We start from the raw sequence: 20,161 nt of genomic DNA, 5'->3' as shown, positions 1-20,161 counted from the left end.
TGCTTTCAATGTGTCCCATAGATTCCGATATGTTGTGTCTGTGTTTTCATTTATCTCTAAGAATTTTTTAATTTCCTCCTTGATGTCTTCTATAACCCATTGATCATTCAGTAACCTATTGTTCATTCTCCAAGTGATGTATGCTTTTTCCTTCCTTCTTTTATCGTTGATTTTCAGTTTCATTCCATTATGATCAGATAAGATGCATGGTATTATCTCTACTCCTTTATATTGTCTAAGAGTTGCCCTGTGACATAATATATGATCTATTTTTGAGAAGGATCCATGTGCTGCTGAGAAAAAAGTGTAACTGCTTGATGTTGGGTGGTATACTCTATATATGTCAATTAGGTCTAGGTTATTAATAGTGTTATTGAGTTCTATAGTTTCCTTATTCAACTTTTGTTTGGAAGATCTGTCCAGTGGCGAGAGAGGTGTGTTGAAGTCTCCCATGATTATGGTATGGTGGTCTATTAGACTCTTGAACTTGAGAAGAGTTTGTTTGACGAACATAGCTGCACCATTGTTTGGGGCATAAATATTTATGATTGTTATGTCTTGTTGGTGTATGGTTCCCTTAAGCAGTATGTAGTGTCCCTCTTTATCCCTTTTGATTAACTTTGGCTTGAAATCTATTTTATTTGATATGAGTATGGACACTCCTGCTTGTTTCCGAAGTCCATATGAGTGATATGATTTTTCCCAACCTTTCACCTTCAGCCTATGTATGTCTTTTCCTATCAAATGCGTCTCCTGTAGGCAGCATATTGTTGGGTCTTGTTTTGTGATCCATTCTACTAGCCTGTGTCTCTTAATTGGTGAGTTTAAGCCATTAACATTTAGGGTTATTATTGAGATATGGGTTGTTCTTCCAGCCATATTTGTTTATTTCTGTTACTAAACATGGTTTGTTTTCCTCTTTGATTATTTCCCCCCCCTTTACTGTCCTACCTCCCACTGTTGGTTTTCATTGTTATTTTCCATTTCCTCTTCCTGTAATGCTTTGGCGAGGATGTTTTGAAGAGATGGTTTTCTAGCTGCGAATTCTTTAAACTTTTGTTTATCGTGGAAGGTTTTAATTTCATCTTCCATCCTGAAGCTTAATTTCGCTGGATACACAATTCTTGGTTGGAACCCATTTTCTTTCAGTGTTTGAAATATGTTATTCCAGGATCTTCTAGCTTTCAGAGTCTGTGTTGAAAGATCAGCTGTTATCCTGATTGGCTTACCCCTAAATGTAATCTGCTTCCTTTCTCTTGTAGCTTTTAAAATTCTCTCCTTATTCTGTATGTTGGGCATCTTCATTATAATGTGTCTAGGTGTGGATCTCTTATGATTTTGCACATTCGGCGTCCTGTAGGCTTCTAGGATTTGGGATTCTGTCTCATTCTTCAAGTCTGGGAAGTTTTCTCGTATTATTTCATTGAATAGACTGCTCATTCCTTTGGTTTGGAGCTCTGTACCTTCCTGTATCCCAATGACTCTTAAGTTTGGTCTCTTAATGTTATCCCATATTTCTTGGATGTTCTGCTCATGGTTTCTTAACAGTCTTGCTGAGCTGTCTATGTTCTTTTCCAGTTGAAATACTTTGTCTTCATTGTCTGATGTTCTATCTTCTAAGTGTTCTACTCTGCTGGTAGTATTCTCCATTGAGTTTTTAAGTTGGTTTATTGCTTCCTGCATTTCTAGGATTTCTGTTTGTTTGTTTTTTATAACCTCTATCTCCCTGTATAGTTGATCCTTTGCTTCCTGGATTTGTTTGCGTAATTCATTGTCGAAGTGATCTTTCATTGTCTGATTTTGCTGTTTAATGTCTTCCTTGATACTCCAGATCATCTGAAGCATGTATATCCTGAATTCTTTATCTGACATTCCATCTGCTGCAGCTGTTACCTCTTCTAAAGTTGCGTTGACCTGCATTGCTTGTGGTCCTTTCTTTCCTTGTCTTTTCATACTGCTTGCGTATCTTTCCTGCAGGCGCGGGCGGCGGCTCTGCTCTCTCCTTATTCCAATTGGGGTGTCGTGGCTACCACGCCGGCAGGTCACTGGGCCTGTTCTGGGCGCTGGCGGCGGCTCTGTTCTGCCCCTACTCCAATTGGGGTGAGGAGTGTACCACGCCGGCAGGCCACCGGTTCTGATCCGCCAGTCGGTTGCAGGTTTGCCTACCCTGCAGACACGGGCGGCGGTTCTACTCTGCCCCTATTCCAAATGGGGTGTCGTGACTACCCCGCCTGCAGGACGCTGGGCCTGTTCCTGGCACGGGCGGCGACTCTGCTCTGCCCCTACTCCAATTAGGGTGGTGTGTGTACCACGCCGGCAGGCTCCTGGGCCTGATCCGCCGGTCTGTTGCAGGTCTGCCTACCTTGGAGGCGCGGGCAGCGGATCTGCCCTGCCCCTCCTACCACGCCTGCGGACCCCTGGGCCTGATCTGCAGGTTGGTCACAGGTCTGCTCACCCTGCGGGCACGGGTGGCGGTTCCGCTCCGCCCCCACTCCAATTGGGGTCACGTGACCACCACACCGGCAGGGCCTGATCCGGGCGTGGGAGAAGGATCTGCTCTGCCCCTACTCCAGTTGGGGTGACGTGTGTACCACACTGGCAGGCCACTGGGCCTGACCCGCCAGGCTGTCACAGGTCTGTTTACCTTGCAAGCGCGAACGGCGGCTCTGCCCTGCCCCTCCTACCACGCCCATGTACCACTGGGTCGCGGGTCTGCCCACCTTGCGGGTGCGGGTGGCGGCTCCGCTCCGCCCCCTCTCCAATTGGGGTCACGCGGTCACCACGCTGGCGAGCCGCTGGGCCTGCTCCGGGCGCTGGCGGCGGCCCGGCTCCTCCCCTCTGGCTCGACGACAAATCGAGAGAGACTCGGGTGTCTGTGCCTCACCCTCCCTACCAGGAGACCAACTGTTTCTGTCGCCGCTGGTATCGATGAAGTTCTCTCCTCCGCCGCTTTCTGATGACATCAGATCTCTGCCATGTTGGTATCCCATGCGAATGGCAGCATTTCGTTCCCTTTGCCAGGTAACCAAAGCAACAGGTGAGTCCTGACCAGCCCTCACAGGCCCCGTCTCAGTCCTGTTGCCGTTGCCCACGAAGGCTTGTTTGGTATTTACCTCCACAGTACTCAGCAGGACCCGGACCGAGAAGCAGTTTCCGCGGGCTCCTTAGCCCTGGGCCAGAGCAGTTCCGGGAGCCGGAACTCGGCCCTTCCGTGCTCGGTGTATGCTCTGATAAGAGCAGGCTCCAAGAAGCAGTTTCCGCGGGTTATTTAGCACTGAGCCTGAGTAATCTGTCTGCAAGCCGTAGGCGAATGACAGCCTGAAATTACCTGTTCTATGGCTGAATGAGCTGTGGTCAGTTGAAAACAGGGATGGTGACGTCAGCTCTCCAAGATGGTGGCCGCTGGCCTCCTCTGTGGTCTGACCGGTGTGGAGAACCGAATTGGACCGCTTCCTTCCCCCCGTCTCGAACCCAGAATTCAGCACTGAGTACGGTGCTTGCACGGCTGGCAGAAAGTGCAGCGCTGTATCCCTGCGTCGCTATCTCCTCGTTTCCCAGCGCGCGCTGCAGACTCTAGCCACAGGGCAATTTGCTGAATAAGCAGTGTTACCCTCCGTGCAACAAATCTCGCGTTTGAGTCCCCGAAGCCGATCCTCGTGCAATGGAAATCCTTCCTCCAGGTTCCGGAGCACCCCACTATTGCTGGAAATTCCTAACAAGATAGCCTTTAGCCGTCCTGACTCGTCATACTCCCACACAGTGATGCGGCACACGGGGGCAATGCACTCCCCTCGCCGCCATCTTCTAAACTAGCCTTTTTAGAAACTTTTGTTATATTAACTTGAATGTAGGCAAAATTGTTGCCGAGATTTGAGGCAGGTGCTGCTATAACAAGATCTAAAATGCAGATATAGCTTTGAAACTGGGTAATGCTACAGAGCAAGGGTCTACCACAGAGCTGCGGAAGCCACAGTGGTCCTCTTTAATTAGCTCTTGCTTTCATGCCAGAAAGAACTCAGATACATTCCCTAGAGTGGCAGGTGTGAGTTTATTTGAATGGATAGCAAAAGGGAAAAAAGGGGACACTCTCAGGAAAAGAGTGGGTCCACTCAGAGTGGTTTGATACACCCTTTTTTTTTTCTCCAATTTTAATGATGTGAGAGGTTATTCCACAGGGAAGTTTTCAGAGTCCAGCCAAGATCTACTTCCTGACTTTTGACTCATATTAGGATTGTATTAGTCTTCCAAGTCCCATCTATATCTCAGGAAGGTCAAGGGAAACTTTGGTCACTTGGGTCTACGTTGACTGATTGTGATTATGTATCTCCTTGCAATTTTTGAATCTAGTCTGTGTAAGGATCACAAAAGTCCCCAACTTCAGACAGGGTAACTTGTGGTCTCATCAGCAAGGAAGAGGCAAGGAGAAGCCTGTGGGGCCTGCCTTCTCCTGCAGACAACATTTTGTTTGCTGAAGAATGCAACATATCCTACCCATTTAAGCCAGGCAGGGCTGCAGCTAAATTATTTTTTTAAATGAAAGCATGTGGAGGTTAGCACAGTGTGTCCAGTTTGTAGAATTACTCTCTTAACTTCATGTTGCTACCACACAGATCTCTCTGTTACCTATCAGATAGTAGGTGGAGAGACTGGATAAATTTTAAAGTCCCTGCTTCTAGTGCCTGTTTTCTAAACACCTATCTTACTCTAAATGCACTGTTCAGGGAGTTCTAGTGAGGAATCATAAGGAGAAGAGAAATTGTAGAGAAAGCGTAAGTATTAGAGAATGCAAATATTATCATGAGAATGTTGGTTAAAACATGGATGGTAAAGGCCATTCTCATAAGATCTCATTCAAAAACAAGGAAAATGCTTATAGAAACTAGGTGAAAATTATCCTTGTTATAAATTATCAAATAACTTCACTGAGTTCTGTTTCTTTTATATTGTTTGGAAGGCACAATTTGTGAACTATGAAACTGGATATTCTACTGAAGAATTTTGTAAGAAAAATGGTGAAAGTGCTGCCTGATTTTTACATAGGAAAATGCACAAAAAGAGAAATGACTTAAAGATAAAATATTTAATCAAAAGGAAAGCAGAAAGTAAAAGTTAGGAGATGCTTAACCTAATTATATTAAAAGGAATGAGCAAGCAATTTTGGAAGAGAAAAATAATTGCGCCACCCTCTGGTTTGATAAGGAGATTAGAATGAATCAACCATTTTTATGGTAGTCAGGCTGTATTCATACAGACAATGGTAGAATGACCCAGAAGACATTTAAGAAATATTTGAGACTATTCTCTGATCACAGGTCTAGAGCTTAATTTCTCATTTCTGAGATCTCAAGAGAATGGCCCTTAAGATTCATATTTCTACAAGAGTTTTGATCACCATTATTAATGTGTTTTTTTCCAAGAATATAGAGGCTTTGTCTTCAACTCTTCCCTGAAGCTTTGCTAGAATTTCTTTAATGTTTATTTTTCTTCCAACACTCTCTTTATATCAGTCTAGATCGTTTGTAACATGCATCTCAAGAATGCTTTCCAGACTATACCCATTATCTAGTTTGAAAGTCACTTCCACATGTTTAGGGAATTTACTACACCAGTTCCCCACATCTCAGTGCCAAATTCTGTCTTCTTTGGTTTATATTACCATAACAAAATATGGTAGACTATGCGACTTAAACAAACAAAATGCATTTTTTTTCACACTTCTGACGACTTGAAGTTCAAGATCAGGTTACCTATAGGGTCAATGTCCAGTAAGGGATCCTTTCTCGGGTTCCAAGTTGGCTACCTTTCTCTGTGCTCTCACATGGCAGCAAGACAGGGAAAATGAGCTATTTAGTGTCTCTTCTCATCATTATGACCTCATTTAGCCTTAATTACATCTTAAATACTCTATCACTCATTACAGTTTCATGGATAAGGATTCAACCTGCAAACTTTGAAGGCTACAATTCAGTTCAGAAAAATTTGCTTAAAAAGTAGAATCTCTAAAACATATCACCAATTTTGAAAATTTAAGAGGATGTTCCATTCTCTGGCAGAGTGATAGGGTTTACTCTTGAAACAGGTAATATGTATCTGAACTGATAGGTGAACTGTATATAGGTGGGTGGGAAAATGTGGGGTGCATTCAGACTTAGACTCCCACTCAGTTCCCAGATTTCTGGTTAGGTATTTTTTTTTCTAATAAAGATGGAATAAAACTGGAAGTACTTATGAGAAAGCCAATCAAGGAAAATATTTTATTCTAATATCAGAGAATGCCAACAAACTGTCACAGCCAGATTTCCTTATAGAGGACAGTTATAAATTTTTCCTCTATAGGTTCAGAGCTTCCAGACAGATTTGATACTTTATTTTAAAATGTAAACAAAAAATCAAAGGTTCACTACACATTTAGGTACTTTGAAAACCATCCATTATAAAAAATAGGAACAAAAGACAAACATGGAAAGAAAGAAACAACTTGGAGAAAGGTTAAATTTATAAAACAAGGAAAAAAATCACAAAACAATTATTAACTAACCAAAGAAGAAAAAGAAAGTAATTTATTACTATATTATCTAATGTAAATTAGATAATATTTTAAATTTTCAAGTAGTAAAAAAAATATGATTGCTAATCTGGAATATGATGGGAATAGTGAAAAAACTCAATCAGCTTTTAAATTAATATTGTAGAAATTACCTAGAAACTAAAGCAAAAGGAAAAGAAGTCATACAAAAACATTTAAAAAGAAAAAAATTTTGAGGAAAATGAAATATCCAGATATGAGTTCAAGAATCATCAGAGAGAAGAGATTATCAAAGAAATAATCCCACTTATGACGGAGAAATCAAAAGGTGAAAAATAGTGAAATCTGAGTGTAAGTGCCCAATATTATGTTGATAAAGATTGCATGATTGGCTATATGAAATGTTTAGACAGCAGTAAACTCAGAATAAGCAAGCCAGGCATTTGTTGGTAAATGGATGGAACTCATGCTAAGTGAAATAAGTCTATCCCCCCAAAACAAAGGCAAATGTTCTCTCTGATATGTGTAGGCTGACTCACAATGAGAAAGATAGTATAATGGGAATCAGATATTACTTTCCTACATTCATATATGAATCTATGACTAGTGTAACTCCACATGCTGTACAACCACAAGTATGGGAAGTTATACTCCATGTATATATGATATGTCAAAATTCTAATGTCATAAACAACTAAAAAGAGGAAGAGCAACAACAAAAAGAATTGTCAAGCCAGAAGAACTATAAAATTTTTATATGTATTTTTGAAATATTTTTAATCTTTAGGAGTATTTAGAGATAAGTTATTAATACATATATTGGAATAAGAATCATTTTAAAAATTATTTAAATCTTTTAAATATTTATTCAAGAACTATATACTGAATGCCCACTAGACCTTAGTATACTGCAAGTGAAATAACTGTCAAAAGAGTGAAGTTATATTTAATTCTCACAAATCATAGTCAGGATTTAAACTCTTCTAATTACTAGTTATAGGAGATGGACCAGTTACTTAAAATTCTAAACTTCTTTTGTTAGAAATTTATGAAATAGGGATAATCTTTCTTTTCTTAAACTATTGCTAGGGTCAAAATGAGCAGCACATAAAATTCCCACAGAAGAGCTCAATAAATGGTTCTCTAACATTTTCCTTCGCATGTCCTGTACTATGTATGATATATCATTTCCTTTGGATTTACAAAGAATCTCTTCTGAACATCTCAGTCTTCACTAGAATATATCATGTATTTTCCAGTGTATAATTGTATTGTTCATTGTATTTTTTTCTTTTAAATAAATTATATAGTGAATTATATAGTGAATTCAATAAGTTGTGACTGTTTATAGCTCTAAACATTAAGATTACTAGAATTGTTGAATGTTAATAAAAATAAAATATTGAAATTAAGACATGAACAGAGTTTTTAAAAGGTAAACAATAAAATCTTCTTTGGATTTTATTGATTGATTGATTAATTAATTAATTAATTAATTTATAGATGCCTGAGATTGAACCCAGGGGTGCCTTAAACTGAAATAAATACCAAGCCCTTTCATTTTTTATTTTTTTTTATTATTAGTTGTTCAAAACATTACGTAGCTCTTGACATATCATATTTCATACATTTGCCAGCCCTTTTAAATTTTTTGTTTTGAGATGAGGTCTGACAAAGTTACTGAGGGCTTCACCAAGCTAGGCTGTTTGAATATTTTCAAATAACTTTACTCATGTTTTGTTTTACATGTTTTATACAAAAAATATATTCTTAAAAATTTATATTGAAATTGGAGATCCAATTGTAAATTTTTTACGAGGTCTATGAATTAAATAAAAAGTAAACTTCTAATGAGCAGAAATATTAGAGTAGCTTGTAAATGTTATGTGGAAAATTATGGTCTGACATTGAACAATATGGCTCTGGACAGCAATTTGAGATCATATTAAAACCAAGGTTATGAACATTTGCATTAATTAAACAACTCCCAGAAGTCTTTGGAGGAGTATTGACTTTAAGCTTTGTCAATCTGATTAGATCAGGCCACATAATGAATGCAACCTACTTGGATTTTGCAGACATGAGTTTAATTCCTCATTTCATATATCATGTTTTTCTTAGTATTTCTTTGATGCTTCTATTCAGTTGTAATTAAAATTGCAAGTAAGGCTTGTGTTATCATTAACAATGAAAGAGAAAGAAAGAGAATATTTCTGTAATTTAACTAAGTTCTTAACACATTATTAATTTATAAGATGCACCTAAAATTAGCTGAAGTAAAATATTGAAAGACTAGAAAATGTGACCAACATGTGTCTTCTCTTACATCCCAAGGATTCTTTAATAGCATTCAGAAAGACTAAATACAGGCACATTTTGTGCAATACTGTAATTCTGACAACTTACATATACGTCATATCCTATTTTCTCATTGACTACAGAATAAATTACAAGAGGATTTATCATCACATGCAATTTATTTTTAGAAGGTTGTAGTTCCTAAGACTTATTTTAAAATCCTTAAATATCAGGCAGAGGTCTAGGTCACACATATCAAAACTCAATTCTAACTTACTTAAGCAGAAATCCAGTTTATTAAAAGAATATTGAGCAGTGCCAGGAAATGTTGAAGCCTGGAAACTCAGCCTTAGAACTTGAGCAAAAATGAAGAAAACTAAGGAGTAGCCAGACATGGAGCTACCTTTGCAGCCCAGAACTATTCCACCAAGGATGCCCTTGCCATGGCTTCTGATTCACTAGAGACTAAATGTTTCTGCTTTTATTGACAACTGCTCCTACTCTCTTGGTTTAATAATTTCTGATTCAGTTTTGGGTTCCTAAAGAGTAAATCAAATGCACACTTTCTAGAGACAAAAATAAATCTAGGGAAAATACATCAGGTATTTAGGGGTTCTATAGTGAAAACTTGTTTTGCATCCTACCAAGATATTAATAATAGGATGGTGCCCAATGTACTCAGGATGCTAACTTCTATTGGCAACCATGGGATGGCAACTGTTCACACTACCTTGTTCCCAGTTCCTGAACTCAGCAATGAATGATTTTTAACATCAACACACACTCCAAGAGAACACAATAGAAAGAAACCTTCAATTAATTGCTATTAATTGAACACTTATTTCCATAATCTCATTTTCAATTCATTGCTTTTTTCAATTTTTTTTATCTCCATAATTATATGCATATTCATATTCTCTTGCATTTTATTATCAATGTTACAAGAAAGGCAATTCTGTTCTAACTCTGTGTCAGTTGATCTGTCCAGGTAATTTACACACACATCGTACTGATGGTTGCAGGATTCTACTTCTGCATAGTTATGTGGTTTCTCATCTGATATGCACATTCTGTTCTCCACTCCCAATGAATTCATCACAACAAGGCCAAAGTTGGGCAAAGAGAACTAATGGTTTCATAAAATTTATTGGAATATACATTTCAAATTTCATCAGCGATGACCCTGGTGCTGTCCAGTGGACTGCCATGAAGCAGAATACATGCAACCATGAGATATGTTCATGAGATGTGAAAGGCAGACATATCCAATGGATAGAATAAGTCTTGGTGGTATTGTATTCAATTTGTTTCTCTTTTCTTGCTCTTTGGTTTTCAACCATTTCTTCAATTACAAGTGATACCCCAACATTCTTCCAATAAATTACCCTTCTTTATAAAACAAGTTCTATTGATTTTTCTGTCACTTGCAACTCAAATTGCTTTGACTATGGCATTGAATTACAACTCAAGGTGCCTGTTTACCTGACAGGTTCTAGGTGGAAAATCTTTTTTCTCCATAAATTCCGTTTGCTGTTTTGTACAGATTCTTCTGCTGTGCTCTGCATGTGGGACTGGAGTAAGAAAGAATTCTTTCACTCTCTTTCTCCTCTTTTATTTGAACTATCCAAAGAAAGGGAATGTCATCTAGAAATGACATGAACATGACAACTTGAATAAGCAATGTTACCTTCTATTGTGTTTATTATTTCTAAGAGTATAAAATCTCTATCTTATTCTTTTGGGACCAGTGTTTTGAATCTATAAAACAATCAACGTCACTCTCTATTCTTCCCATATTTGTAGTATATAGCTGGCTTAGAATGTCACAAAGTCTTTCTCTAGTTTTCTGTTTTTCCAGGAATGAAGCTTGCAAGCTTGGCCATTTTATGGTTCACAGAAACTGCTTTGTGAACTTTATTCCTCTTACAGGTAGGTCATAGGTCAAAATTCAGTATGGTTAAAGGGAAATATGCAGATTGTTTTATAATGCCTATTTCTACCCTATAAGGGAATCATTTCCTTGTGAGAACATTAAACCTCCAGTGATAAAGACTATTCTGATGCTAATTAGGCTCCCTGAATTTTATCTATAAAGGCTAAAGCTTCTGACCTGGTGAATAAAGAATTGATAAGTTGGCATTTCTGGCAAAACAACATCATTAAAGGAGATCTTTATCATCAATTTAATGTAGAACTACAAATGTTTGGCATTTCATTCTGTTTTTTATGTACTCCTCTCTTCCATTAGGAATCACAAATTCCCTAATTAACAAGAAAAGAAAGAAAAACCTATTATTTAAATGTAGGAGACATACATCATTATTTACTCAGGCAATTATCAGCTATTTAACAAATGTTGTCTAAAAACAATTGTAATGTCAGTTCTTCTGCCTTGGTGCTAGAAAACATATGGGACATAGAATAAATGTCCCTGTCCTTATTGTGTTTAGGAGAGTAGAAAGGCATCTTTGATTACATATTTTTGTCTTTTAGCTGAGATTATTTTTTTTAGAATACTAGTTTTATCACCTAAATACTTATTAGACCATGCAAACATTACTTTTCCTTGTGTCCGTTTCTTATATTGAGTTCACTCATGATGAAAACTTTATTATTTACATTATAAGGTTAAAACCTGGGCTAGGGATATAGCTCAGTTGATGGAGTGCTTGCCTCACATGCACAAGGCCCTGGGTTCAATCCTCAGCAACACACACACACACACACACACACACACACGTTAAAACCATAAAAGATAATGTTTCTGTAAATATTTTGAAGTATACAAGTGACTATGAATTATCAGGTGTTATTACTGATACTTTACCCCATTATAGCAAGGGAGAAAATAGAGTTCTGGAGAGAAAAAAAAATCAGAGTCTATTCAAATTCCCTTCCCAACACATTTACAGAAGGAGATTATGATGCTGATCAGCTTGACACTTGGTACTTCTACTTGACAGATTCAGGTATACTAACACATTCATTTTAAAAAAAGTTTGCCTAAGTATCAACTTAAGAAAACCCTAAAGGAAGCAATTCCCTTTCCCCACTAGAACAATAGTCTTCTTCCTTCTCAGGTCCTTTGCTTCATTCTCTAGTCCCCAAATCACACTATTCTCCTTGAGCTGGAATCCCTTGATTATCTAGATCTATCCCAGTTAATTTCACTTACTTTAACTTTATCCCTAACAACAACAACAACAAAAAGTATTGAAAGTTAATTTTAAGTTGGGCATACCATGAGTAGGACAGACAAACTTCTACAATATCATACTACCAGTGTCAAGTTTTCCCTTAGTTTCTCCCAGAGAATAGCAGCAGTTAAACACCCGCCCCCATACACACACACACACACACTTTTGTGTTTCCAGAAAAGATTATTGCAAGGGATAATTCTTTTCCATAGTACTTACTTAAAATTCATAGATAGTCCATTTATTTACCTCTATAAAGGCTGGATTCAGATCCTATAAATTCCAACTCTTTGCTTCATGAATATTAGCTGAACAGGTTGTACTCATTGACCAATCTGAACAAAACCCCTACTACCTTTAGTTGATGAAAGTTCAGTTAAGTTTCTCTCATTTCTCAGCCCTTTCAAAAAGGATTTGGCAACAGCTAGAGTCATACTACAAACCTCTTGGTGCCGCAGTCCGGCTGCAGCAAAATAACTGGGGGTCTTGGCTTTCTTTTTGTTTAAATATTTTTCTTAGTGTGTTATAGTAATCCATAATAGTGAGGCTCATTTTGAGAGAACCATACATGCATTGAGTATAATTTGCTCCATTTGAGTCCCCAATACATCCTTTTCTCCTCACTTCCTCCTACCTCCATCCCTCTTATTCTATTCTTCTACTATACTGATTTTCCCTCTATTTATTGTATTTTTAAATTAATTATTGTTTTATACATATATATGTGCAATTCACTGTGGTGTATTTATACATATACATATCATAATTTGCTCAATTTCATTTTGCAATTCCTCCCTTTTCCTATCCCTACTCCTGCCCCTTCAATCCCCTTTCTCCACCCCACTGAATTCTCTTCTATTTTCATGGGATTCCCCTTTTATTCCTCATTTTGCTCTAGCTTGTGGATATTAGAGAAAACATTCAATCCTCAACTTTCTGAGTCTGGCATATTACACTTAACATGATTTTGTTCAGTTCTAAATTTTTATTTAATTCTTCTTTATAACTGAGTAAAATTTCATTGTGTGTGTATGTATGTGTGTATATGTGTATATATGCATCACATACTCTATTCATTAATTCATTTATTGGCAGTTGGGCTGGTTCCACACTGGGTAGTATAAATTGCAGCATTGCTGTAAACACTGATATGCCTGTATCACTATAATTTGCTGATTTAGTAATTTTTGATGAATAACAAGGAGGGTGATAGCTGAGTCCATTCCTAGATATTTGAAGAATCTCCTTGCTGCCTTCAAGAGTGTTGTACTAATATTCAGTGTTATGGTTTAGATATTAGATGTTCTCCAAAGCTCATGTGTGAGAAAACACATGAAGATTTAGATTGGATTAGAAGAGCCTTAACCTAATCAGTGTGTTAATTCGCTGATAGGATTAACTGCATAGTAACTTTAGGCAGGTAGGGTATGGCATGAGGTGGTGGGTCACTGAGAGCATAACTTTGGGGGTTATAGTTTGTCCATGTTGAGGGAAGGTTTTTGTCAGTATTTCCTGGTGCCATGTTCTGTGCTGTTTTTCTCTACCATGATGTTCTTCTGCCTCAAGTCGAGCCCAGAGCAATGGAGTTGTCTATCTATGAACTGAGACTTGTGAAATTCATGAGCTCTCCCCAAAACTTTTCCTCCTGTAATTGTTCGTGTCAGGTCTTTTGGTCAAAGTGGCAAAAAAATTTACTAAGCCATGCAGTCCAACCAATGATATATTAGTGTACCTTTCCCCCAAAATTCTTGCCAGCATTTATTATTATTTTTCCTCATTCTATCTCTTATACACACAGTCATTCTTATTTATCTGAATGCTTAGTTTTTGTTTCTTTGTTGCCTTTTTCCCCCTATATATAATGGATAAATTTGATTTATTTCTCTTGGACCAGATAAAACCATAACTGTAATAAAAAAAATCCTTACCTTGTTGATATATAAAACATAACTTTCACTTCTAAGCAACTCATGCAGAAAATCACTTTAATTATAATCAACCATTAGCAATTTGGTTTTCTTTAGACCTGAAATTTACAATTCTTCAAAAATATTAAGGTGAATCCTCATAATGAAAACAAGTGCTAATTTTAAATTTGAATATTACAGATTGGTAATTGACATTCAAAATTCATGTTTGTGCTGGAAACCATAGGAGCAAAGACAGGAAATTGGAAAGAAAAATGTATAGAAGGTTGACATTAATATTTTTTCCTAATCAGAAAAAGTGCTAAAGTTGCACGCATCTTCCTCTTAGTTTTTTTCTTTTACAGTTTCCCCCTGATGATTGGGTGCAGGCCTTCATGCATGCTTTGCCATGCATGCTAGGTAAAGGCTGTACCACTGAATTACATCTTCAGCCCCTCCTTTTAGAGTTTCTTTGGAGTTTTATTTTGTCCCCAAAGAAAATGAACTGCTTCAATATAAACAAGCATTTGCAAAGGAGGCAATGCTTGCATGTGCTTTCATCTATATGCATGCTAAAATAAACAAGATGCACCAAACTAAAAATACAGCCTAGACAAATGATATGCAAAAACTACCTAGTGCACTATTCTCTCTCTCTCTCTCTCTCTCTCTCTCTCTCTCTCTCTCTGTCTCTCTCTCTGAAGTAAAGATTGATGCTTTACCACTTTGCACTGAAGTTCACATTGATATCCTTGGACCTCTCTGGATCTCACCTTCTTTCAATGTGAAAAATGGAATGACAGCAATAAAACTTTATTTTTTTGAGATTTACAAAACATCTGAGAATAGGAAACCATCTGCTACTATCATGTAAACAGGCCAAAAGGACTGGGCAGAGGAGAAATGTCTGGCATCATAGCCACATCAGCTGGCCCAGCTCTCTGCCAGGCTCCTGCCCCAGAGGTGTGGAGGACCCGGGGACACTGATTCTGGCAAGGGTTCTGTGGGTATGTTGGTGTTCCACAGAACAACAAGGAACAGCTGCAGGGAGTAGGGGTGGTACAGCGTGTTGTGAAATGAGATATGGGCTTATGTCAGAGTCATTAAGCTTTTCTGATAAATGGGCTGCAAATTAATTGCCGGTTCCACTAATTAATTTATTTGAGTTGCTGAACTCCTCAGGCCTGGCTGCGGCTGTTTAACAGAGCAGAGTGATACTTCAATAGAGAGTATTATTTTTTTTTCCCCCTCTAAGTAAAGAATTTAGTTTCAGGCTTTCTCACTGATGGAGCTTTTTGAAACACATCAGTAACAAATATTTTAAATCATTCAAAAATTCTTTGATGCCAAGAAATATATTTGTAGTAGTGGTTTTTGGAATCATAAGAGTACTCAGACTGAAAATCCTTATAGGTTGCTATTGGATTCCTTGGGGTATGTCTAACATGCCATCAACAGGCCTTCAAAATTCATCAGTGTTGTAAGTGGTAAGTAGTTATCTCAGGCCTAAAGGGAAACTGAGCCATATAAATATTAGGATTAGGAAAAATGTAGATAACTATGCTTATTTACTTCAGAAATAAATTATAATGTGCACACACACACGTGTAATCTCATCCACATGCATATATGCAAAAATTTGTATATATATCTACATATATACAACATCTATCTCTATTAAAAATATTATTCTCTACTTATTCCACAGGTAAATATTTTTATCCAATATGTATCATTATGTTTCATAGCATTATTATGTCAAGGAGAATAAAATGCATATATTTTATAAGCATAAAAGAAGAATCCCCTATGTATGTTTAAAATAAACGTTAACTGTAAGCATATAATTCAAAACACCTATTCTACATCATTTTTTTTCCTGAATTTATAATGTGACTTAAAAAATGATATATTAAAAAAAATCAAGTGAAGAAATACAGTAAGATTTGAAAGTCCTTGAAAACCAATGTTTTTACAGAGATAACCATAAACTAACATGTTGATTAAGCAAATATGAAGTTGTAATTTATATATATATTTGTAAAGAGAGAATTATATGTATGGAATATATTATATTACATATATATATATATATATATATTGACATGCATTATATATTATGTTTTTATTTTTTGCTCACCTAGTAGCATTTTTACTCCTTTTTCTATATTAGTTGATTTAGGTATCTTTTCCTTTATTAGCTTTATAAAGCTCCATTTTATAGATGACAATAATAATAAGTAGGAATTAGATATTTTCCATCTTTTTACTGTTATAGACAAGTCTTCATTGATAATCAGACACCTAACAACTACATACGTGCACTATTTCTGCTGAATAAATTGCTACAACTCTAATGTTCTGTCCAAAGTACACAGATATTTAATTTGAAGATTGAATAATGAACTGAGTGTTTAATTAAAAGAAAACAGTGGAAGTGGTAAAGCAAAAGCAGCTAAAAAAGGAGAAGATGTTTTGTAAAGAAGTTCATAGATCTCATCCAGCTTTTTATTAAATACTCTTAATTTATTAATTATGATTAGCCTTACATGAAGGCTTTCTTCCCTCAAGGACATATGTTATGTTATTATCCGCTGAATAGTCTAGAATGAATTAGCCACCATTATCTGAATGTGGTTGTGTGGCAAATATCATAGAATTAAAGAGATTGAATTCCTAGTAAAGATCTTCAATAATTAGTAAATAAACAAAGGGTATGATTGCAAATTAAAATATATTTCCAAAACCTGAATTACTGATCACATCTATATTAGGATTTAGCTAGCAAGAAATAAATTAGTTTAAACAAAAAGAAATCTTGTTAACCACAACTCTAAAATATATATTTAAAAAAATAGTTGTAGATGGACACAATGCTTCATTTTGTTTATTAAGTTTTATGTGGTGCTTGGGACCGAACCCAGGGCCTCACACATGCCAGGCAAGTGCTCCACCACTGAGCTACAACCCCAGCCCTCTAAAATACATTTTTTAAAACAATGTTTTACATTTGCAAATTATTACACATGCTTCCTAACTTATAATGGGGTTACATCCTGGTAAATCTACCATAAGTTAAAAATATTATGTCAAAAAATAATCTTCTGGCATCATAGCTGAGCAACACTGTACCCTATGGAGTACCAGTTGCACAGCTTTGGGATTGCATGGCTCTTGGGAGCTGCAGTTGGCTGTTTCTGCCCAGAATCACAAGAGAGTATTGTACTATATATGGCTAGTTTAGGAAAAGATCAAAATAAAAAGTACCATGAATACTTAATTTATCTTGTTTTTCCCAACATAATAAAACTGAAAATCTGTAAAATGGATTATTCCAAGTCAGGAACCATTTGATATCAGATGCTAGCCTTGCAGGAAAACTAATACTATAATTGGAAGAAATAAATGGAAACAAAAGTATTCCTACATCATGTCTTAACCACAAGCATTCAGCCTATAATACTCTTATTTTTTGCACAGATATGTAACACTCTGGCAATTTCAGACTATGTAAAAATGTTAAAAGTATTCAAAAATCATATTAATATAAAGTGGGTTAATGGAACTTGTTCTTGGGATTAAGATCAGTACTACCAGAGACTTGTTCAAGGCCATATAGTTGAGAGAGTCCATCATTCTTTCTGGTGTATCTGAGCTCATTGTCCTTCTTTTGTTCTCTGTAACTTATTACTGGATATCAACCATCAAAAACCAAATTGACTAATTATTCACAAGTCAGGAAGCATGAATGCATTTTGGATGGTTTGCAAGTTTGATTGCTCTATTCCCTAATCAAAGGCAGCTGTATGAGATTTTCCCAGGGGACCCTGACTCCTAAATTTTCCAAGGTAGCACCTGGAGACTTAACCAATTAGCCTCTACATTTTTCAAGCCCTTCATTGTTTTGAATCTCATCTGTAATTTAAATGAGCTAAAGTCTTATGACCTTGTGTTGAATGTTGATAAATGTAAAAAAGAGTATCATAAAGAATATTTTGATCACATGTTACTGAACTTTCAGTCTCTAGCCCCAAGCAAAGGACTTTCTACTCCTCCTAGTAATGCTGAATTTACCCCTGAAAATTTTAGTATCAGTTTTTGCATTACAAATATCACTTCATATCATAAAAAGTAGTTCAATGTACTCACTTTGAAATCTTACATTTTCTCATTGGAGTTCTGTAAATCTTACCCTCTTTGTGCTTTTATTTTAACATATGAAGCATTGTGCTTGAGTCTTTCAGATAAGCTGAAGAAAATGTAATTTTTCACTTTCATATATGAATATTAATCTTCTTAGTTTGTAAATTGAGCTTAAAGAAGTAAGAAACTTGGAGTAATTTATCCATTTTTATTAAGAAATAACATTAAGTTTCAGCTGAAATTTCATTTATTTAAATAATATATGTTTTCATATAAATGATTTGGATTAAACAATACATCAAATTCTTCAGTTTTAGTACATTAGAAGTATCCAAATGTGAAAACGAATTTATTTTACACACCAATTTTCTGTATTAAACTTTTACATTTATACTGGTAGTATTCCCCAAGTATACAGCTTAATGGAATACCCTTGTGTATAATAATAAAATCTATAACATTTATTATTCAACTTCATAAGCAGACACTCTATTTCATGTTTATCAACAGTGTAAAGTTAGCTACCACCACATCCTGTTTCCCAATTGTGAAAACTGAGGAATAAAAAGATTTTGAAACAGAGCCAAGTTTAGAAGTAGTATACATTCAAATCACAATTTGTTGACAGGTGTATTTCTATCTGCCTAATATATGCCCTCAATCAGAGTGTGCTATTACCTACTATTTTTCATTGAATTTTAGTAAATCATATTTTAGCCACTTGAAAATACATCATATGCTATTGAAATCACATTTTAACCTGCTCTTTTAGGTTACAAGAGGGTTTTTGTGTGATTTATTAATTTTAACTGAGAAACAAGTTAAATGATTAACCATTTCCAATTGTATGTATGTGTATAAACTATTCCTTTCAAAACTTATAGAGGTGACTTTATAAGTTCATCATTTTTATGGAGATAGGGTTTCTCAAAATTATATTCCATGAAACACTACCTCCACCAAAGTACTTGATTGGGTTTTCAGGTCAATAACTCTATTCTGTCCCTTGATTGAAGATCATAATGCAAATGAAGAAATTATCAAATTAAAAGCTTTGAGAAGTCGTGCAGCAGAGAAATTTAATCCCACATTTTAAAAACTTGCTTTACCTGAAGAACATTCATGAATTAGTATCCTGGTTCTTAATGTTCTGCAGAATAAATTATGGAAAATACTAATCTAAGCAATTAATCTTGACAGGGAGATTTGTATCCATCAACACATAATTTGAGTTTTATTTGGATATTTTATATACTCAAAAATTTTGGACCATGTTTCATTCCCACATTCTAGTTCATTATTTAAGTAAATACATTAAATAATAACCAAGAGTCCTTAAAATAATTATCCATAAGCTAACAATTTGCTAACAATTATTCCCTGTCAAAAATGCAAACAAACATGGCCCAATATAAGCAAAATAAGGGTCATCCAGTTAACATTGGGAAATAGATCAAGGTAGTTTCATGAAATTAGATGAAACTAGATTAAAAAAAATAACTTAAAACACACCTTCACTATTCAACTAATTTCAATAATGATTTCAATAATGAATATTGTTATAGGCAAAATCAAACAAGAAACTACAACACCTATATTACCCTCAAAAAGTTAAAAAAAAAAAACTCTTCATTTTAGAGATAGTGTTTTCATAAACACAGTGATCAGCCTATGTCTTGTGCATACAAAAAATTCAATAAATGCTTACTGAATAAAAAGAAAAATGAAGCTGTGAAGCTCAAATATAATTCTGCTTGAGCAGCTACACAGCCTATAAACAACAGAGCTGTCTTTATATTCACTCAGTATGGGACAGCCTATTAATCGTTTCAGTGCTACCTGCCTGTGGAGTTAAATCATTATCATAAGCCATCACAGTATAGGAAGCCCATTGGTGTATAAAGCCTGATAGACAAAGCTAGACCTGGTATTGTTTTATGTAATACTTGTATAAAATACTCTTAATTGTCAAGACAGTTATCTCATTCAAAATGATTGTCCTGATGTTTCACAGTGCTAATATTTTGCTTCTTGAAACCATCTCCTTGATTATAGGAGAACAAATTTCCCCTCTTCCCATTTTCCATTTC

This window comes from Marmota marmota, unplaced genomic scaffold (assembly GCF_001458135.2).
Source record: "Marmota marmota marmota unplaced genomic scaffold, marMar, whole genome shotgun sequence".
NCBI lineage: Eukaryota > Metazoa > Chordata > Mammalia > Rodentia > Sciuridae > Marmota > Marmota marmota.
Note: the sequence above shows the minus strand (reverse complement) of the source record.